We start from the raw sequence: 23,604 nt of genomic DNA on the forward strand, positions 1-23,604 counted from the left end.
AGATCTGCCAGAAAGGCTTTCCAAAAATGTCTTCTCACAAAGTAAGAGGACAACACGAAGCCACGTGTGCCTCCTGCAAACTGAACTCTCTCTCTGTGGTGGGTATAATCTGTCCCACTCTCTGAAGCTCGTTATTCGATCTACTTTTTTTTCTGTCATTCTGAACTTTTCTGTCTTTCTCCAGAAACATCTTCATCTCCATGGCTCCCTCCCTGTACACGGCACCCCCTACAGGGCCCCCGCACCAATGGAATCTGAAAGGTATCCCCCAACAGCTGGGCTTTTGATGTGGGTTTTGCTACATGGCTTTCTTACTGACTATTCAAAATAATTTCAACTACTTTTTTCAGTCATGATATTTGGTTTTCTGTTTGTACTTTAGCATAGGCCTCCGCAGAGGCTGAGAAAACAAGGTGAATCTTTGCATTTTTTCCACCACATGAGAGCAGATCGCAGGCAGGGAGAGGAGGGGGAGAGAGTAGGAAACCCTGCAGAGGCGGGAGTGGAGGACGAGGGAAGATAAAGCGCTCGGTGATGCCGAGAGGGAGGAAAATAATGCCTTTCAAGGTGGTGAGGTACGGCTCTCGGGGGTTAGCCCAGAAGCCTACAAATCAGCAACTTAATCCTCACATAGATGGAGCGCTGCCCCATGACAAAGCGTTATTACAGTATATTAAGATGTTCAACTGTTGAACTAAGGGCAGGCCAGCTGCCTTGAACAACACCTCCTGCGACCACCACCGGAGGAAGCTTGTGTCTGCTGGGTGTCCTTCAGGACTGTTCTGAGCCTGCCTCTCTCCAGAGCCCCAATCGGCTGAAGTGGCAGCTGGTTTATGCTTCAGACCTTCGGCTCAGGTGCGTCCCTGGAGGTACAAGGAGGAGTCCATCAGGAAAGGGCGCTGCCACGGAGCCTCTAAGCCTCCGGATGAGCCGTGGAGGGCGTAGGGACCACAGGGATGGACTTCAGGCGAACAAGACAGGGGGTGGACACCTTCTTAGGTTCCTGGTGTTAATGGTATGAGCAGCCTTGGAAGTCACTTAGTTCAAAACCCTTATTTTCTTGTTAAAGAGCTAAAGACCCAGAAGGAAAACAACACACCTAAGGCCACACCCTAATATATTAAAGATCAAGGAGCGGAACCTAAACCAACCCTTCTTCCCCCACGCCTTGCTTCTTTGCACCAGTTCTGGCAAATTTCTATATATCACACCACCAAATGTCAAAATCCCTGAATTTCAGTGCAGTGTGAGTATCTGTGAGTGAAGATTTTTCTTTCCAGCCTAACTGGGAGTGGGGCAGGGCCGGAGGAGGGAGGGGCTGGTAAGAGATTTACTTTGCCTTCGCAAGAGTCAACCAAGTTTTTCTCCCTCATTAAAATTGGCGGTTCTGCAACTTCACAGGGCACCGGAACCACCTGGAAAGCTAGGGACAACACACAATCCCGGGTCGCACAGGGATTTTTGATCGAATAGGTTGGGAAAGAGCCAAAACACTGCCCCTGGTAGTCCTTCGTCTGCACCTCGAGATCACCCACAGACGCACTCCGAAGGTCTCCAGTGGTCCAGGGCAATGGTGCCCTGGCAAAGAGTTGCAGCACAAATACGGATCCCTCTCCCGCACCTCCTCCTCCTTTCCTCTCTCACCGTGAGTTACCCGTCCTTCTGCCCACCCTCTGCTTCCCCCTTTCTCCGCGGCTTCCTTCCCCTGTCTGCATCTTCAGCCATGAATCATGGAAACAGAAGGGGGCCGCAGAAGACAAGGTCTTGAAGTTCTGAGCACCTGACTGTCATTTGCTGGTGTCCTTAAGTTGATGGATTTTCCATGAGTCAGGCACTTTCTTATCACACAGGCCCGTGACTTCTCCTTTCTTTTTCCAGGGCTAAAGTTTTGGAGTCTCTCCAAGGAATGGATTGGAGAGGTGAAAGGAAAGGAAATTTAATCAATTTTATGTATTGCTTAGAGAAAGACTCACAGGAAGAACAGACGCTAGAGAACAAGAATATCAAAAATAAATTGGTTCACTCAATCTTTCACATATCTTAGTACCAACAATTACAGTTTATCTTTTTGTCAGGGCATGAGATAAAAATTAAATGAAGCAGTTTGCATTGTTGTTACGGAGTTGTTCAACAAATCATTGAAAATTAAGACATCAAAGAAAATCACACAGAAGACTGAAAAATGTTTTTAAAATATAAAATCAACTTTGTTTCTTGTTATCAAAAGCTGACAGATCGCCCTTCACACACACACACACACACACACACATGCACACGCGCACGCGCACACACTTCACTAAAGCACTCAATCAATCTCAGATTGACTTTTACCAAGCTCTTGACAAAGACAAATGAAGATGGGTTAGTTTGCCTATTTTCATCCCTCTAAGTCACTGCTCATTCACCTGGAGTCCTTAGATCCCCAAGGAGCCCATAAAGAGCATATAAGGGGCCCATATATGCTCTTATAAGGGGCCCATAGACTTGGGTGGAAAAAATGCACCTTGATTTTCATTAACTTCGAACTGGTATTCAACATACTCTGCTTTTATGACTGTAGAAAACAAGCCACAGCAATATTAGCAGTATCTCTGACTGTTAATAGAAATCAGAGATCCTTTTCTTATCACATTACACTTGTACAAATATATTTAAATAATGTTTACTTGCATTCATCACTATTTTAAACTGTGGTAGTTTAGGGGCCAGCAGATATGTGTCTTATTATTTAACATGTTAATATATGTTAATATATCCTAATTTTTCATTTACATTGATAGCTATACATACATTAATATAATTGATTTCTTTATAATCTTATGCACTTGGTACATATATAAAATATTTTAAAAGAGGTCCATAATATAAGGAAGAACTGCAGCAATAAACTCTCAATATTCTAATTCTGTGTCAAATAATCTTTAAACAAAACATGTTAACTCAGGTTTCATATGAATTCCTTCAATGAACACAACTTCATATTGTGCCCTTGGATTTTGAATGTTCATACATGTAAGAAACATTTACCTATAAGACATCTCTGCAGACAGACCTCTTTCCTTTATTCATTATCATTTATAAGGAAGTGCAAGTTAATTTCTCTTAGGAATTTAATGTCAAAAACATACCCCAAGTGAATTTTTGTGATTCACTTTATCCAACAACAAGAACTATGTCTCTTTGTTTTCTGGTTGTTATTGTTATTGTTTTTTTAAGGTTGCCAGGAAGATCAGAGCTAAATGTAGTATCTGACTTTACCAACAATATCATCCCAGTCCTGGTATAAAACTGTCTCCTTCCCTGAAAACAGTCTCTGTTATACTGTTTTAGCTGTTCGTGCTACAGCTGTTCTTTTTTAATCATAAGCTGACATAAAGCATTTTTTAAAGTAGGACGGGTGAGAATTTTGAACAAATTGTTCGTACTGGCTTTGACAAATCCCCCAAGTCCTCCCACCCTGCTGCTGTCCGCATGCCCTGCTGTCCTGGAGAGAGGAAGGCCCTCAGGAAGGTCTTCACTTCCCCCAGCAAACCCCTAGAAGCGCTGCTAGGAAGCTGCTGGAAAAGAAGGGCCGTCGGTGCCGGACGGCACACGTTGATAGGGGGGCCCAGGCAGATAGGGTGCCCGCCGCAGAAAGGTTCCACCGGTCTTCATAGAAACCTTCTGCTCTCATGGCGTCCTGGTGACTCAGTTCTCCCAGGCATTAAGGAGCGGTTATGCAAATATTCATGAGTGCAGAAGGACTTTGCCTTTTAAGGCCTTACAAAAACTGTCGTTCAATTTTTAAATGAATGTCATCGTCACCCCCCCACTACGCGATTCCTCCCTCCCCAGCCCCTACAGTCAAGGTTCGCTCACCTAATGGAACCTCTTAGAGACTTCCCGAGGCTTCCCGAAAAGCCAACAAAGGTTCTGAGAGACTACTGTTAACGTAGGCGGATTACTTCGGATCAGGAATGGGACTCTCGAGACTTTACTCTGAAAGAAGCACCCGTTGACTCCACCCACTATGTTTTGATATGGGCCTGACTCACTGCTAGTGAGAGGAAGTAATGAGTTTCCTTAGTGAATTCCTGATAACGAATAAGGAGAACTGAGTGGTCAGTATAACTTCATTTCTGCCCTTGACCTCCTAAAGACATAGACATATTTCACCCATCAACTTCCCAGCAGGTGCTTAAATGACTGAGTTGCTCTGTACAAAGCACCATGACATCTTGGGAGGAAAAGCCAACCACAACCCACAACCCACCCAAGGGCTCCACTATGGTAGCCAAGGGTAGGCAAGGCTTTCTGCCCACACAGAGGTGGTCACCTGAAGAAGGAAGACAAGAAGGGGAAGGGGAAGGAGGAGGAGGAAGGAGAGGAGGAGGAGGAGAAGAATGAGGAGATGAAGAAGGAGGGGAAAAAGGCAAGAATAAATCAAAATGCTCAGTCTGAGGCTTAATTTCAAAATTGACCTCGCGTATTGACGGGGAAGCTAGCATGAGATGAAGCCAGGTATGCTGGGGGTAGGGGCCAGACAACATGGGTTAGGAAGGCCGTGGTCCAGAGTTTGGATTTTCTCTTTAGAGAGACAGAAAGATATTAAGAGTTTAATGCGGGGAATGGTGTGATCTAGGTTATGTTTTGTAAAGCTCACTCTGGCTGCTGAAGTTAAAGTGAGCTATGTAAACCAGTTTCTCTCTTCAAAGCTGTCAGCCTCTTTCGGAATTGAATTCAGCTTTTCAATAGTATAAAGGAATTTTTCTCTATCATATCAATCTTAATGGCTTGAGTCACAAGGGTTAAAAAAAAAGAAAAAAGCATGGCTCTCTCCTCAATGAAACATGTTTGTTCTTTTTCTGATCATTCCCCTTCATTCTTTACCCTAAAGAGAAAATTACTCAAATACTCTTGACTATAGAATGGAGTTTGTCCATTAACAAAATGCAGCCTCTACTGTTGAGGCTGAAGTTTCAGGAGAGACGTACAAAAATCAAGGATAAAGGATGAAGTCATCCCAACTGGCCAGCCCCGTGCGCTGGGGCCCCGAGAATCAATGGGTGCGGGTGTGGGGAAAGGGCCGGGTGTAACTTCAAAGCCAGAATACGGCCGCGGGCATTCCTCAGCTATCTCGAAGACAAACGCCTAGGTTAGCAGAAAAGAAAGGAGCAATTTTCTCATCTCTTCTCCCCCACACCTCATGCCCCAACCTCATAAACGCAGCTCAGCCCGCAAAGCTACCGCCCATGAGATGGGCCCAAGGAGACCTCCGAGACAAGACTGCTTCATGCACTGAGCACTCCGCAGACCTCGGGTTGTCTGATTAAGCACCACTGGGAACAATGAGTAAGATCCCACCCCCACGGGGTTGCCTGAATAAACAAAAGTAAAAGCTGACAAACAGAGGTAAAGCGTGGCCAGCTCCGACACCCTCTATCTGCAGTGGAAATCAACATTCAGCGAACGTGAGGTGGAGAAATACGACAGCCTGCGCAAGATCAAACGCAAAGGCTCCAGCAGTTCAGCAGATTTGGGGCCGTCAGCCGAGGCAGGTGTCTTCTCACGCAGAAGTCAGCAGAGCAGGGATACCCCCCAGGCCGCCTCCGCCCCCACCTCCCACACGGAGAGATGCTTTGCTTGAGAAGAAACAGATTTCCCCAATATCTTTCAAGCACTAGGTTGTTTTTAAGAACAACAAAATAAACACAAGGGAAAAAGAACGACCATGCGGTCTAACTGCGTTACGGGCAGCAAAATAAAAGACAGACATGTCAGAGAGAATGAGCTCTAACTGCTGCCACGTGTGGAAGCCAATTCCATGCCTCTGAGCGGGGACACCCCTTTCTCAGAAGGTGCCAACCGTGGACCTGCATTCACTCAGACATGTCATTGTCCATAGGACTTAAAGCCCTAGTCATGGCACTTGGACACTCTTTCATCCTGAAAGCCAACATCCTGATTTACTTATTGCTGAAATCCGGAGTCTCTCCCTCGTATTCTTATTTTCTCCTCATACATCATTTTTTCAAAAATTTAAATGTTTAGCCAAAGTAAAAGATCTAAAGATTAACTCTTGGCTCCAACAGGCTCCTGGAAGAACAGTAAGGCTCTTGTTAATTAAAACGCAAATTTTACACTCAGCATAGTTCAGTTCCAACAGAAAGAAAGGATTAAATGTTAAGTACTGATTGTTTAGCTTATGAACCTAAGTATCTCCATATTATTCCACACACACAAAAAAAAAATACAATGGTATTTTTTAAGTTACTAGGGCAGCCCAACATTCAGGAACGTGACGTACTTATTTCAGAAAAGATAAGGGAGGCCAGTGGTGGAGGAGGTCGCCTGGAGAAGGTCATCTAGAGGACGCCACCGCAGGTGACCTCTGAGCTGGACCCCAGCAATGGGAGGCTCCTCACCCCTCCCCTCTCCTTGGAATGTGAGTTCTGCCCACCATTCCCACAGTGGGGACGGGTTCAAGGATGCGACTCTCGATGTATGTTATTGAGACTCCCTGCACTGAGTCTAGGAGAGAGTCCCATGAGGGCCTCTAACAAACCCTGAGGTTCTGGCGGGCGGGTGCAAGACCCGCTCATCTGGCCGGCGCCAAGCCCAGCTTGGTGGGTGAGTTCTCTCACACATTAACCCTGCCACCAGCCCATCGGGGCGATCTGCCTCTTTCTTCAGTGTCTCCTGCCCTCTGTGCGTGGGGCCCGGCTTACAAACCAACAGCCAATCCCTAGCTCAAGGGATTGAGCTCCGATTCTCCTCTGCTTGTGGGGTTTTTCTGTTTTTTAGATTCAATTGTTGATGGAGAAGTATGTATTGCCATTTTATTATTCATACTGTGGATCTTTTTCCCCTAAAACTAACATAATAGCATATGTTAACTGTCATTGAAAAATAAAAATTATTTCAAGTCAGAAATGAAAGAAAATTATGGAAGTTAAAAAAAATCAAAAATGTAAATAAATACATAAATGCACAATGAACAACCACACAAAAAAGAAAAAGAGGATTTACTCAAAAGTGCTCGAACCTGAGTCCTGGGAGAGTGGGAACGAGCACAGCGTGAGGGGCAATGTCGTGCTCGCGCTCATTTTCGGGTGAAGGCCAGTGGGGAAGACATGCACCAAACATATAAGGAAATAACTGAGAAATTCCGAGTGTGCAAGTGCTGGGCACTGCAAGAGCTCTTACCTGCAAGGACTACCAGCATCCGGGGGACCAAGAAGCGCTTCCTGAAGACCGTGGCGCTTCAGCTGAGACTGAAGAGCGACTGGCAGTGATTAAGGCCAAGGACATCTGTGTCTGCAGCCGAGGGGGAGGGGAAGGCATCGCGGCTGGTGGTTTCCAGGGAAAGGCACAGCCTGGAGGCAGCAGGAGACGCTCTGTCACATGTCGTGTTTGAGGAAGTGACAACTGTCAGATACTGCTGGAGCACAAGGGGCAGGAAGCTGGCTCTACGAGGGCCAAGGGGCCAAGGGCCGGAGAGGTGACAGTCAGGTGGCTACACGGGTGAGAATTTGAGGTTAAACTCTTCTAACTCAGTGAAAAGCCACAGCCAAGGAGAGAGCGGCACAACCAGGTGTGTGATTTTAAAAGAACATTCCAGCGGCAGGGTGATAGGGTAGGTTACTGGACGTCAAGAGTGGAGCCAGAGGAGCCGGGAGGGAGCGCTCTGAGAGAGGGGAAGCACGGGAGCGGTGGGCCTGATAACGGGCTGGGTGTAGAGGTGACGGAGCGGGAGTCATCAGGGAAGACCCCAAGGTCGCTGGCCTGGCCCCCTCAGCCCGTCCCAGCCACTCCTGGCCCTCATCTTGCTCGGCCTGTTGGAGCGCCGGACCCAGTAGGTCACTCCCCACGCCTTGCTCCGTATTCCTTACCTGGTTTCGAGGACCCCGCACTGTCTGTTTTCCTCCTCCAACCCCGGTCGTTCCTTCTCCCTCTCCTTTCCCAGCTCCCCCTTCTGCTGGGCCTCTCAGTGCTGGAGGGTCCCCGGCTGGGCCCTTGTACTCCGCCCGGCTCTGCCTGTGCTCACCGGGCCAGTCTCACGACTGTAAGCGCCTCCTGTGGACCGTGACCCCCGAATTGTCTCATCCAGTTCCAGCCTCTCTCCTGAACTTCAGTCATAGATTCAGGACACTCAGCCTCTTCTCTTGCCAGCCTGAAATCCTGACCTTTCTGCTCAGCTGTCTCCCCCTAGCTAACTGTGACTCCATCCCTCTGGTTGCTCAGGCCAGGCACTTTGGAAGCATTGTTGACCCCTCCCTTTCTCCCGCGAGCACGTCCTCCCAGTCATAAAATCCTGCCCAGGATCTGATGACTTCTCTCCCGCTCTGTTCCCACCGCCCCGGTGCTGGGCACCAGCACCTCCCGCTGGGATGGCCTATCACTCTTTACTGGTCTCTCTGCTTCCGCCCTTGTCCACCCAGAGTCCATTCACACAACACGGAAGCCAGTGAGATACTTCGAAGACGTGCATCAGCACGTACCACCCCTGTGATCAGCACTCCGCCAAGGCTCCCTGCTTCACGCGGAGAGCCACAGCCCTGACGGCGCCCACGCGGGCTTCCCCGAGTAACCCTTCACCTCCTCCCTTCCCTCTCTGACCTCACCTCCTTCCCTCGCAACACTCCCGCCTCCTTGCTGTCCCCGGAACGTGCCAGCCACTGTAGTCCGCCAGCTGTCCCTTCTGCCTGGCAACACGCCAGCCCCCCGCGTCAGCCTGGTTCACCCCCTTACTCCCCTCTGGTCTCTGCCCCAATGTCGCCTTTTCAGGGAGACTTCATCTGACCGCCCTATTTTGTAGTTCGCCCCCCTTGCACCTCACACTCCTACCTGGCTCTGCATCCCCTTGTGACACACAACGAACGTATTTATCCAATTTATTATTTCTCTCTCCGTGAGGCTGGTGGTTTTCTTTGTGTGTTCGCCAATGCGTCTCAAGTGCCTAGAATGGTGCTGCCGCATGTTGAAAGAATGAAGAAATGAATGAATGAATGAATGAATGAATGAATGTGTTCAGAAACCCACTCCATTCCACAGCAATAGGGAAGAGTCTACTGCATCTGGCCCTTCGTGAGAAAAGACAGATCCAAAAGGGGCTTAACTATAGATCGAAGTAAAAGTTCAAGCCTTAGAGTCCCATTTTCCCTCCCCTCCCACAGAGGTCACCCATCACTCTTTTCATGTGGTAACTGTGTGGAAAAGGATTTTCACTTTCCTGAAAAATGAAAAGGTATGTGGATACCACTCACTCACCAAAGAACTGGGAAGGAACAAGAGGGTGAGGCTATGGGTCCTTATCTACTGTCCCAAGCAAGGACAGGTTGTCTTCCTTCAATAATCACTCCATGCCAAGAACTGAGAAAACATTGGCGAACAAGGCAATAAAGGACCCTGAGCTCCAGGAGGTTCAGTTTCTATGTGATCGCATTCCCTGATCCTCAGTCTCTGCCAAGGCCCGTGCCAGATGGCCAGTTACCAGAACTTATTTCCCCTCTTGGGGAATTCAAGAAAACCCCCAGGGAGTCTGCACTATGTGCCTTCCTTAGAGCTTTGCTTCTTCAAGTGCGGTCCCACAACAAGCAACATCAGCTCAGCTGGGAGCTTGTTAGAAAGGCCGAGTCTCAGACCCTGCCCCTGAAGCGGAAACGGCATTTTAACAAGAGGAAACTCTTAGGCACGGAAATACGTGAAACGCGCTGACTCTCCACTGAATGCAAGCCCATTGGTGCCACGTACACTGTGGGCAAGGGAAACATGAGGAGTAGAGAAGAGAATAAAACCCATGTTTCCTTTTGCTAATGAATAAGGAATATCTTTTGGTGCCATGAATGGTAATAGGAATAATTTTAGTAGGAGATTCTAAAGTGATATCCATATCATTTAAAAACTCACAGAACCTAAAGCTGATATGAAATAAATATATGATAATCATTCGCTAATACTTTATGTAATCATATACACTCAAAAGGCGGTATTTAAAAGCATTAAGCAAATGTGCCTAAGAGTTAGGTCCTTAAGTTAGACTTCCCGATTTCTAGGCTGTTGCTATATCATTCATTGTTTCCTGGGCCAGTTTGGATGGCTTTGCTTAAGTTTCATTTTCCTCTTCTGTAAAACAGGAGTAATAACAGTACTTATCTCTTAAGTTTATTATAAGAACTAAATGAGACAATGTTTATAAAGAAATAAGCATATAACATACAAACTTTCAATTATAAATAATTTCTATAGCTCTAACATACAGCACAGCTACTACAGTTAGTAATTTATTGGAATTTGCTAAGAGTAGATCTTAAGTGTTCACACCACAAAAAAAACATTTTTAATTTAAAAAACTTTTTGAAGAAGCATAATGCCAATCATAAGACTCAATAAATGCCTTTATTATTATCATTATTATTTCAGTCAACATTTAACTTAGCATCATTTTTTTATAATCCTCACCCAAGGATATGTTTTATTGATTTTAGAGATAGAGGTAGGGAGAGAGAGAGAGAAACATCAGTGTGAGAGAGAAACATCAATCAGCTGCCTCGTGTACACACCTCACTAGGGATCAAACCCGCAACCTACATATGTGCCCTGACTGGGAATTGAACCTGTAACCCTTTGGTGTACGGGATGACGCACCAACCAACTGAGCCACCCGGCCAGGGTGATCAACAAGTATTTTAATAATAGGAGGTAGTAATGGAGAACATCAGGAGTCCAATGAGATAAGCTGATCAAATGAGGCCCCTCTGTGGACGGGACCTTTGCCTGGCAACCTGGAGAATGAGAAACAGCCAGTGACCCGAGGAGTGAAGGTCAGTCTGGGAAGCCAAGAGCGGCTCCAGCCGGCTGCAGGTGGCACAGGTTTCCGAGTCCAGAAGAGGGGCTGGACTTTAGTCATCACGCACGGAAAGCTACTGAATCCGTTTAGATGGGGAGCGAATGAAACCTATGGGTTTGTCGGGGCAGCACTGGGTAAGGTCTAGGAAAGGCTCCCGGGACACCCAAAGATGACTCAGGCGCAGCGTCAGCCTCCAAGGAATTGGCGTTCTAATTAACATCCTGACTCTAGACTTTATGCCCAAGTGGAAACGTTCCCTCTCCCCTCTTTCCGCCCCTCAATCTGCTACCTGAGCACCACCTCCTCACTGACCGGCTCCAGGGCCCAGGGCCCAGATCGGCTCTTTGGTGGAACTTGGGACAACGTCTGTCCCCTACATTCGTGGCTCCTTCATCTGCTCTCTCAGGGTACCTGGCACACACCTGTGGCGCTGAGCCTCTATCTCACGTCATTGTAATTAGCTGTGTTCCTTTCCACACGTATTTAAGGCTGACCCCAGCCTCTCCACCTTTGCGGCCTTACCACCTCTCATAACGCTGGCACACTGGCAGGTGGCGCGTACTCAGAACGTGTTTCGAATGCAAGAGCTAACGTGTGTTTGCCATTTCTTTCCTTACGGCAAAAAGAAAAAGAAGTGCCATATTCATATTCAGTGACATGGTCATTCGTTTCAATGACAACCTAAAGACCCTGAGACTGGAGTTTTTCTGGAGGGAAATTATCTCTTTTTTTTTTTTAAGTGACAGTCCTTGCAAGAGAAAAAAATCTAATTTAAAATGCATCCAACTAATAAGTGGATTTGTATTTTACTCGCTTTCTACAGTTTAATTTTTTTTTTCAAACCTCAGCCCCCGCTCATGACCATGGAAACCATACAAGGCCCGTGCGATGCCAGCGCTTTCAGTGATTTGCTTAGGGTCCCCCCCGCCCCACATGCCCTTGTGGTGCTTATCATCTTGCAGGAGGGAAAACTGAAACACAGGAAGAGCCTGCCACACAATGAGTCAGTGACCAAGTGAGCGCTTCCTGTGAGTGGCCACTCTGGAGGGACCTTGGAGGCGGCCACCGCCCCCGACCCCGGTGCACCCTCGCCTCCACCTCTTCCCTCGTCCCGTCCATCTAGGCCCGCGTCTTCGGCCGACCCAGGGGAACGAACCACCCCACTCCAGACCCCTCACAGGGACAAAAGTACCTGCGCTGGCCCCTCCTTCTTCTCTCCTTGCACTTGAAATTCTGCTCCTTGAAACAAACACAGAGCCCCAAGCTGACAATGAACCCAAGGGTCCCCCAATCCGACTCATGAAGGTACCTCCCAAAGTACGGTGGGCCCTTGGGCCACGTGGGGGTTAGCGGCGCTGACCCCTGCACAGTCAAAAGTCTACGTGTAACTGTTGTCTCCCCCCAAAGCAGCCTACTGTGGACCCAGAAGCCTCGCCTAGAACGTGAACAGTCAATTAACACATGTTTTGTATGTTCTATGCATTATATCCTATATTTATACAATCAATATAGTAAGCTAGAAAAGAAAAAATGGTATGAAGAAAATTATAAGGAAAATCCATTTACTATACTATGCTGTATTTATTGATACTGTAAGTTCATGCTGTTAGATACAAAACACAATAGATGTTCGTCATATTACTAACATTAGATATCAAAATGAAAAGACAGTGTGAAAAAGAAATTTATATTTATTTACAGGTACAATGACTCATGTATTGACAATGAAAAAGCAGCCCCGGCTAGTGTGGCTCAGTGGACCGAGCATCGGCCTGCAAACCAAAGGGTCACCAGTTTGATCCCCAGCCTGGGCACATGCCTGGGTCGCAGGCCAGGTCCTTGGGTGGGGGCAACCGGTCAATGTATCTCTCACACATCGATGCTTCTTTCCCTCTCTTTCTCTCTCCCTTCCCATCTCTCCAAGAACAAATAAATAAAATCTTTAAGAAATAATAAAACTAAAAATTGACTTATTTTTTTAAAAAAAGAAAAAGCAGCAATATGATTGCTTTATGGGAGCCTAGTATCATCAATGAGATTGCTTCATGTTAGCAAGGAGATCCCCAAAAAACGTTCTCATTTTTTATTGAAAACAATCCACACACAAGTGGACCTGTTGAGCTCAGACAGGGCCGTTCCAGGGGCCGCGGTAATAGCCACGAGCCTGGTCGGGCCATCTGTGCCAACCGGAGGCTAAAGGAAAAGGGCAAAGGCCAACACTGGGAGGACCCAAGTCCCCTTCGACTGTCAAGGTCACTTCATGGCTCGATGTGCCTGGTCCAGGCCACCACGCCAGCATGTTCGCAAGGAGCATTAGAACTCGTCTCCACCAAAACCGCTCTTGGGCCCAAGAAGCCATGTCCTTGTGGAAGAACCTGTCCCATGAACATAGAGCCTCACTTTGGGGGACCAGGACCTCATACAACTGGGGTAGCTTCTTTTAAGGATTAAAAAAATACAAAATTACAGACATCGAATTAGGCGTGAAAAAGAACATTGCCTTAGAATGAGAAGCCGTAACAAACTGCGCACTTTTAGAAAGCGGGTATTACAAAATCCAGGGGCCAGGGGCCAGGGGCGGGAGGGGCCCTGGGGTCTGTTTCACCCACATACCGCAACTCGGACCTGAATCCTGCCGCTTTTTTCTTCGTTGCTTCCTGCCTACACTGTTCGAAAGATGGCCTGTCTTTCCCTCCCCCATTTCCTCACCGTTCAGTCAGTCCAGATTCGCAGATGCTCAGTTCCAGTCCAAACCCCTCCTCTGAAACTAACTTCTCAAATGTCCCCAGTGGCTTTCAGTCACCAGATAAGATGGCTTTTGCTCAGCCCCCGGGCTCCTGGTCTCTCATCAGCCAGACACTCATAACCACACCTCCTTCTCAGAACTCCATACGCCTCGGCATGCGGGAGGCTACCCTACCATGTGTGCGTGCCTTTCTCTTTCACTGGTTTTACTTCCTCCTCCATCCACCGAAGTGGGTAGGACCCCTACGCTCGATCCTCGGCCTTTGCCCTTGTCCACCCACCTGCTTCCCCATCACATCTCGAAGTTTCAAACCTCCAAGTCACACCCAGATCTGCAACCCTGGCCCTGACATGCACGCCAAAACTGGTTCCCCTCCCCAGATACTGAAATCCACTTTTTCTAAAATGCAATGCATCGTCTTCCCCCCACCAGAACTTGCCCTCTGCCCAAATTCCCCCCTCCCCCGCCCCGCGCACTAAAGGTCAGACCTAGGTGGATGAGTATCAAATCACAATTGCAGCAAAAGGCCAACGACGCTCTCGTCTATCTATCTACTCTGCATAAAGCAATTCATGCCGGCTGTTGCTCCTGAGAACAGGAAGTGGCTGCGAAGGGCTGGCTGTGAAAAAGAGCATCTACAACCCACTTGGGGAGGTTTGGTTTGAAGGCAATTCTGCATCTGCCTCCATCGAGACTCAGAGTGGAGGCTTCAGGCCCCACAGGATGAAAGCGCGTTTGTGGTCAGCGATGCTACTCTGATTCTGGCAGTTCACAGGAACTGAGGCATTTGCAAGGAAGGTGAATGTTGTATCACTAGCAAAAAATAAACAAACAAACAAACAAACAAAAGAACACCTTTGTACTGGGGAGTTAGGCCACGAGAGCACAAACAGCATGAACCCTCTTTTCAGCACCGGAAGGAATTAGAAGGTGTCCTTGCCAAGGGAGCAGAGTGGCAGGCTTACTGGGGACAGGCTCAGTGAGCAAAGGGAGGAAGAAGAGCAGAGAGGAGGGAGTGCGGGCGAGGAGGAGGAGAGGGTGCCAACTCAACACCGGAAACTAACCTTGCAGAATGAAACGGACTTTTCAGGGCCCTAAAGGAAAACAAAAAAAGAAAGAAATTGCTCTCCGCTGAATATCAAAGAAATCTGGGTAGGAATCGACTGATCCGTCTGTAAGACTGCCAGCCAGAATGGTTTTTCATGGAAATCTGTCGGGGGCCACTTTGTGTGGCAGCAGGAATTGCAGCCCCACGCGAGCTAGGCCCTGCCTGTAAGCCTCGACTGGAAAGCCAGGAATGCTGGGAGGTGCGTGGACCAATATTTAACACCGAGGGTCCCGTGGGAGAGCTGGCCTAAAGAATGCATTATAGTTCCTGAAGCTTGCTCTGCTTTGCACTGCCCTGATTTAAAAAATAATAATAAAATTTTTTAAAAAAATCAAATGTTTAGTCTCAAAGCAAAAGAAAAAATTCCTGAGCCCCGAACCTTGGCTCAATACCCATCAGGCGTCAGTATGCCTAGCCGACCCTAACCTAAGACTGATCCATATGTTCTTCTTATTGTTATCTCTAGCCCTCTGATGTGGATTGATAAGCTTTGCACATATGCTGTATACCCCTGTGCATATCATTCTCAATAAAAACCGTTTCAGAGAAGGGCTCAGGGCATTCCCCAATAGAGAGAATCGCCACCCCCTTTTCCTGACAGGCAAATCGTGTCTGGTACCTGGTACAATTTATTTCTTCATCCACGACAGCCGCATGGACCCCGCGGGATGGGGAATCCCCTCATAAATCGGTCCTAAAGTCCAAAAGGAATGTTTTGTTGTAGAGGCAGAACCGAGCCAAGCAAAGAAGTTGTAATGGATAAAAAAAATCAAGAGAAGAAGAATCCATTTCCCTTCAAAGTCAAAATGCCAAGACCTTCCCTGGGAGAGAAAGTATCTTACTCAGGAAGAAAAACACAGATTGGTATTTATTTTGTCTACATAATCCAGAGTCCACGCACATATTACAGCTCTAAGCGAGTACAGAGAATTCTTACTGTAATGCGTAACCTCATTTATATTGTAAAGTAGATAACACCATCTCGGGACAAAGAAATGCCTTCAATGCTCAGAGCAGCACAGGTCCAAATGACAAACGGTCAGCATGTTAACATCGCCTATGGTCCTGCTCCCAATGTATTTATTTTCCCTTTGGGATCCCACCTCATGTTGAGACCTGCATCCTCAGATTCCCCACTCTACATTTTCGCATGTGTGTTGCTCACATGTTTTGCTCCACACAAATGCCACATAGCAAACTACCAGACGTTCTGTGCGAAAAGGCATTGATGTTCTTGCTCGTGACTCTGCGGGTAGACTACAGTTCGGCCGATCGACACTGGGCTTGGCCAGCGGCTCTGCTCCCAGCTGTGGGTTGGGCTCGGGTCTGTCCCATGTGTTTTTTCCCCAGGCTGAAGGGACTTTGTGTCCCTTCGAAGGCAGGTATTGGAATCCCCTTCCCTGGGCAAAAAAAAACACACAAGGCCTGTCACACTGACACATTCATCCACGTTGGTCGGTCAAAGCCAGCTGGGCAGTCAACATCAAAAGGCAGGAAAGCGTAGATTTCTCGCAGAGGCCAAGAAGGAGGAGGTGCAGACACACGGAATGATAACTTCATCTACTCCGTTTCTCAAACTCGGTACCCCCGCCCCCCAATCTCTCATCCTCCTCATTGCTTTCTTTCATTGAATGAGTGGCTCCATCATCTACCCAGTCGGACAGCCGGGAGTCGCTCTAACGGCTGCCTACCCTCAGGAGTGACTGATAACCAGATCAGCTCTTGGGTCTTACTCCTGTTTGTACTTCCCCCACACCTGGTATCTAGTGAAATCTGAATGAAGAAATGCAGGAATGATGGTCACCATCTCGTGCATAGTTAAGTCCACATTTAATAATAATGATACAACCCTCGGACAAAAACTCAGGAGTGTACAAAACACAACTTCCTTTTATTGTCACTTGTCTTCATTGTTATTTTGTGTTCCCATTCCATTGCGGGAGGAAACTTAATCTTAATTCAACTCATGGTTTTCCCAGTTCATTCAGAAGTTCTTTCCCCACCCCTCGCCCACCATAACCTCTAAGCATCTCGGGTTGGAAAGTGTCCCCAAGGCACAGGGTGGTGGGGAATACCTGGCCCTCAGTCGCCGCTTGTCCCCTTTGGCATCAGCTCGGCCCCCGCCGGTGCCGTCAGGTTCACGGTTGCGGAGCCACACGGCACACAGCTACATTCTCCTTGCCCCTGCCCGTAAGGACGCCTTGGGTTGGGCTCTCCCCTCTCTCAGCCACTTCTATACTGTTCTTGGGCACCCAGAACATACGTATTGTTTCCCATGCCTTACGGGGCAAAACAAGTTCTGTGCAACCATCGCACGCAGCTCTCTCTACTCCCCTTGTCCTGCACTGTGCAGGGTAGAAGGAACGGCCGCAAAACCCTCGCCACCCCAGGCTCTGCTAAGACTGCGAGCCGTTACCCTCTGCCTCCTGATCCCCAAATCCATGCGGGGTTCTTCGCATAAGCTCCTCCCCTCTCCAGACTGGGCCTGAAGGAGGGCGTGGAAAACGCCCCTTCTCGGGAACACAGCTCAGCGCTTGGTGTCCCGGCACACATCGCGCTTTCCTGCCAGGACACATCGCTTCTGCCGAGGTGGGAGGGTTATCGAGTCCAATGTGAGAAAAATCACCCGTGACTGAGCTTCTGTGCTTCCAAATCGGTCCTATTTGTCTTTATCTTGATGATGTGAGCCTTTCGGAACTTGGACTATGGAAACTCCAGAGCAAGGGTTCTTATAACTCAAAGTAGCCAAGAATCTGATTCTCAAGTCCGTCATTTAGGGAGCGCTGCTACGGACCAGCTGTTTCAGGTTCTAGGGACACCCAGGTTCTGGGGAAGGTAAGCCCTTCCTTCGAAGAGCTTCCACGGGTGGGATCTTGTATTTCTGGGTGTCTCTGCAACTCCCCTTTCCTAAGGCAGGAAACACAGAGACGCCTCGCTTGTGCTGTGGCAGGGTGGGTCCTGGGTGACCAAAAGGGGAACGGGCCCATCAGTGAACATGTAACTAAGCGCCATCTCACCACAGGATGCAAAACCCTGCGTGAGAAGCCCACTGCTGGACCACCTCCCAACCCCCCCACAAAGATTCCACGCAGTGAGTCACGTTCCCTCACCTCATCCTTCGTGCCTTTATTCTTTCTCTCCCAAACAGCTTTTTCACTTGCTTCAAACGGCCCTCCCCATCAAGTGCTGTCCGACCGCTAAGGCTGCGTCTGGGGCCCCAGTGGGGGCGGCCAGAGCGTTTTGCGTCCGCCCCTTCCTTCCGCGGCGCCTGTGCCATGGAACTGGCTGCGAGCTGGGTGTTAGCGCCTCGTCATCCACCTGCGAGCTCCATGGCAACGAGAACAGTCTCCTTTGCCTCTGGCTCTCCATACCTAGCACCCTGTAGATGCCCAAAGATTATCTGTTGACAGATCACGTACCTTTTTAAATGAACGTATTTTCCATATTGAAAATCATGTAGTGTCGGTTAAAATTAGAAAGCACATCACTGGAATGGTTTTTGGAAAGGTAGGGAATGGAAGGCGTCTGTTAAAGCAAGTAAAACTCTGGGAACATCAGACATGGACTCCTTCCCTGGGTCCAGGGAGCCACCTGGGGGGCCGGAAGAGGGGAAGCAAGTAACCCGCAATGACCTCTGCCCTCCGCTCTCACCAGTGTGGAGTGGTCAGTCGGGTTTGGCAGGGGAGTGAGCAGCGGGAGAGGCATTAGATAAGTTGATTATAAAGTCTGTATGAAGAGTAAATACACAAAAATGGCCAACACTTTGAAGAAAGAAGTTACTAAATATACAGTGATTAAAATAGAGTCCCTAGTCCAGTAGGCAGGCAAAAGGACCAAAGGAAAAGAAGAGCGTTCAGAATCAAACCCAAGGGGAAAGGGAAACCCAGTCTGAGTGCTTGTCCTTTCAAATGAGTGAGAAATTAAAAGACCATCCTGCTTGTGTTTCTGGCTACCTACTTTTTAAAAAGTTAAGGCGACTCCCTACCTCACATTACATAAAAGTAGATTTTTATATTCATGACGGAGCTGAAGCACAATGCAAATTTTATGTTAGAAGAAAATGGGAAAGAATATGATTGTAATAATAGAGTGAGGTAAGTGCAAGTGTGACAAGAAACTATATAGGAAACAACAGATTTGCTTAAAAAAAAAAAAGGTAAAATCCTCAGGGCGGAAAAAGTTAATAAACGAATGACACAATGGGAAGAAAGATTTTAACACATGTAAGAGACAGTTACATTCACACCCTATGAAGAACTGCGATAAGGCAGTAATAAAAAGACCAGAGGCTGATTGTTTTAATAATTATATTAAGTAATACAATAAAATTATATTAAGAAGAAATACAAATGACACTACAGAGTTTCAACTTCAAAAATAGTTTTTAAATGCACAATACAATGAGAAGTCACTTTCTGCCTGCCGGTATGGTAAAACACTTTACAAACCGTAACCCAAGTGGTGCTTACAGCATAGGGAGAAGGCATTCTCCAGGGTGCGTGTGGGGGCGTCACCCGGTACGACTGCCTGGGGAGCGATCGGACAGAGCCCACTGAAAGCTGGAGCACACAGCTAGTGCCTCTCCTTTCTAATTCTCCCTTTTCATCCCAGCGAAATATTAGCAGAAGTGCACCGATAGGTATATAACCAGTCATTACAGGATTTTTTTCTGAAACAGCCAAACTTTGGGCACAGGATAAATGTCCCTTAGTAGAGAGATGGCTGAGGATGGGTGGCTGGTGCACGGCCGCCGCCACTCAAAAGAGGCGGGTGTCGGTCTTTGGCGTGAGAGATGTCCGCGGGGTTTTCTGTAAAGCTATTTATTTGACACACCCTTCCAAAGCACCAGAATGAAAGTAGCCATGGATCTAAATGGGAAAATACACAGAAAGAAAAAAAAAGCTAGGAAAAAATTGCAGTCGGAGCTGTAAAGCAAACAGAGAAGAGAAAACTGGCCTAAATCCTTGATTCGTCTCTTTGCCATGCACCCAACCCCCAATCAGTGGACTTCAGATTCATGCTACTGGCAAACGTGGATCAAACTTTCCCACTGCGGTCCCAGTCCCTTTACGCCATGCCTCTCGGTGGCTTTCCTTCACGCAGACAAAGCAACCTCAGCCCTCAGCCCAGGGTGGAAGCCCTGCCAGACCCGGCCTTCGCAGGCCTCTGCGGCTCCACCTTTGCCCTCAGCCTCCAGCCACGTGGCGCTGCTCCCGGTTGAGCGAAGAGCCCTTGTCTGCTGACTCGACACCGAGGCAGGCAGGAGTCACCCCCGGAGGGAAGTTTGCAAGTGCATGGAGGGGACTCAGTGAGTCCTCACTGACTGTCCTCGGCTGGTCCTGCCCTTGAAACGACATCTAGAGGGGCCAATTGTACCATAGGTTACTAGATAGAAACAAGAGGCGAGCGCCTGCAGCACCGGCTCCACATTGTAAGCAAATGACCTTGAACGTGAGGACGCAACTCGAGGACCCGCAGCACTTGGCAGCGTGCCTGCCGGGCTGGAGGAGGCTGCAGGCGAGCCTCACACACGCGCCGCCAGGAGAACTGGGCTGAGCCTGGTCTCGTGTAATTGAGGAAGAGAGATGCTTACCTTCCGACCAATGAACACCCGCGAGGAGTCGCTCCCCATCCTTCAGCCAATGAGTTCCGGGCGGGGATCTGGCTGGGTCTGGTGCCCATAAATGCAGGAGGCCCCAAATCCCTCACTGGTAGCCGGATACGGCAGCCCTTTGCTCTTCGCCATGCGCCCAATTTCTCCTAACTCAAGCTTGCCTCAGTTTAGCTCTTTATTTAGGTCGGTAGTTGTCACAGTGACTAGGGCGCCTACTGGCGTCTAAGTACTATTGCTATGGGCACGACAGGGCCACGTAATAGTGCAGTTTGATCCAAAATACCATCAGCCGGCCCCTAAAATTCTGTTGCCTTCACCCGCGATCTCTTTATCCTTAGTCTTTGCAGCCCTGGCTCTAGTCATTTTAAATGGCATCTCCTCAAAGCAGCCATCCTCCTAACGAGTTATCTAGTGCTTCTTTATCTTAGCATCCTACTTTAAGTCTCTATGCATGGTGTGTATCGTTATCTGATCATTGATGCATTTATTTGCTTCGTTATTTTCTCCACCACGAGGACCACCCTCGTCCCCGACTAGGATGTAAGCTTAAAGGGAGCAAGGACCTTACCTGTCTTGTCCATTACGCCACTCCCCCAAAGCAACATTTGCCACCTTGTAGGTACTTCATAGATGTTTGTTGAATGAATGAAGAATACTGACAGTATAAAGGGTCACTGTAAGCCTGCTTTAGGTAAAAGTCCTCGAGTCAGAAAAGCCCAGTCTTGAACCCTCGCTCAGCGACCCTATGACCTTAGGAAAGTTACTTAACCTCTCTGAACCAAAATCAGTTTTTTTCACTTACAGTTAGGAACAACTGATTTTTGGAGTTGGGAGAATTAGTAAACATGAATCTAGGGTGCTTTGCATAATCATTACAAAAAAGGGATAAATAAGTTACAGCTATTGGTATTGTTCATCTACTTTGTAGCTTGGCTTAGGGCAATAAGAAGTCCCATGATAGGTGCCTTATTATTTTTTAAACAAAAGGTTGATATTCTTGTCTATCTTGTGAGCCATAAGCTATGACAATAAAGGCTTGGCTCGAGGGCAGAAACAAGATACCCCACACTCACCTTCCTTTCAAACACGGAGGCCACCTGGCCACACCCCCACTGGCTGCTTCCCACTCCCTTCCCGGAACAGTTTTACCAGCTCTTCTGCAAAGTTAGAAAGTGCCAGTTCGCCATTCTAGTTACCACCATGGCCAACCCAAAAACTGCTACAGGAAGTGTAAACCATCTCAGTCCCTTGCACAGCGTTTTTTTCCTTGCCCCTCTTCCAGACCCCTGCAGAAACCCCTTCAGGGTTTCTTAGAAGCCAGAACACAACCCGCCAACAATGCAAAGAGGATGCTGAGGTTTGAGATGTCTTGCCGTGAAGCTCGACGTTTCGAGTTCTGTTTAACACCTTTGAGTCTCTTTCTCACCCTCTGAGTCAAGGCTGTTTCCCTTCTCAACGCGGTGGAGAGAACAAAATGCATTCATGTTGCCAGAATGCCCGTTTCTCTAATCTCTAGTCTTCTATCTCTGTTATGAAGGTCTAGAATCTCATTTCATTCATTTAATGTCAGAGACCACTGTAGCTTCTTGAATCATTAACCTACCCTCTCTTTCAATCAGGAATAACTTCTAGAACACTCTCTTCCCGAAAATGTGGACCAAGTCCCATCCCACAGACTGGAAGTGAGAAAACTGAGACCTAAACCAAGTGAACCAAAAGATCTTTGCCCAGAGAAACAGTTGAGACACCAAGAGATGTCCATCTACTCTCGAGTCTCCTTTGCCAAGGTTCTTGTCTTGCATATGGTGTCGTAGACATGTGGACACTTTCAGAGTTCAGGACGATCAAGGGTGTCTCTTACTAACTCACATTGTCTTTGAAGTGGCTCACCCACAGAAAGCCAGGGCTACGACATAAGAATCAAGTTCTGTCCCTTCTGTGATGAAGCCGGAAAAGGGGAATCCCCTCAGCAGCCCACACTCATGTAAGGAGAGATGGTCCTGAGGCACTGCAGGGTCAAGCGGAGGGTTTGAGCTCTACGGACGGAGCTTAAACCATGATATCTCACCAGCCAAGTATTTAAACATCACCCTCTTTAATTATAGTTCAGGATTAAAAAAATAGGCATCAAAATGGCATCATCCCAGGCTGTGAATATCATGAGCACAAAATATATTCAATATAGTCCACTAACATTTATAGAGACTCTGACACATGCCAACTTCTTTTATGTGTACTATTTCATGTATTTAAAACAAACAAACAAAACAAAACAAACAATAAGCGTGCTGGCTGAGTTGCTAAGTTGGTTAGAGCGTCGTCCCAAGATGCCAAGGTTGTGGGTTCAACCCCCAGCCAGGGCACATACAAGAAGCAACCGATGAATGCATAAATGAGTGAAGCAAAAAATCAAAGTCTCTCTCTCTCTCTCCCCCCCCCCACCTCAAAAATAAAAATAAAAAACAATAAAAGAGGCATGTGAGACAATGTTTTGAAAGTTATGAAAACATAATACTACTATTTCTATACCTCAAGACGAGACTTCAAGATTTACCTGTTGTCCCTCTGACTTTGCACTTGCGGTCTTCCACCTGGGGGTGCTCCGAGCAGTGTCCCCTCACCATGTAGCAAACCATCGCCCCTCCTCTGTCCCTCTCCACAGGCTTACCTTGCTGAGTTGTTCTTCATAGCACTTTCTACCGTATAACTTCCTAGTGGCTCCTCCTTTGTTGTCTATTCGCCATCTCTCCACGAAAATACAATGCCATAGGGGACTTTATATCTCAGTGTCTCCATGGCACCTGGAGCAGTTTCCGGTACAAGGCAAATGCTGCGAATGAATGAATAAGCTTTTGCTTCCCTTCAAGTACTAGGAGTTGAGGTGACACATTTAAGTAGATACCTGTGGCACATTTGGATGATAGTGATATCTAATACTCAGTTTGAGGTGTAGCTGTGTGTGCGGTAAGGTAACCTCTCTCCGTTACCGTCAAGCCTTCGGTACAAGCTGTCTGCACCCAACATCTTGTGGTTGTGGTGCCTCCGAAGGAAGGAAGGAGCCCAGGAGGACGCTCGCTGCCGGCGGGAGGCGAGAGCCCGCAGCTGTGCTGTGGGCGTCCCAAAGAGCAATGTTCTTCCGGCAAATTCCAGGGAAATGTGGAGAGAACACTGGCCTTCCCACACACTGGGAGGCTGAGGTTCCTGTCGTCCTGTTGAGCAGGATACTCACTCGGCCATCTCTATTTCCGAGGCTGGTTGGTTTCTACCTGAATCCCAAAGGTCCCTGGTTACCATCAATACTTACATTA

Source organism: Pteronotus mesoamericanus, unplaced genomic scaffold, assembly GCF_021234165.1.
Source record: "Pteronotus mesoamericanus isolate MK-2021 breed Mesoamerican mustached bat unplaced genomic scaffold, CSHL_Meso_final scaffold_1186, whole genome shotgun sequence".
Taxonomy (NCBI): domain Eukaryota; kingdom Metazoa; phylum Chordata; class Mammalia; order Chiroptera; family Mormoopidae; genus Pteronotus; species Pteronotus mesoamericanus.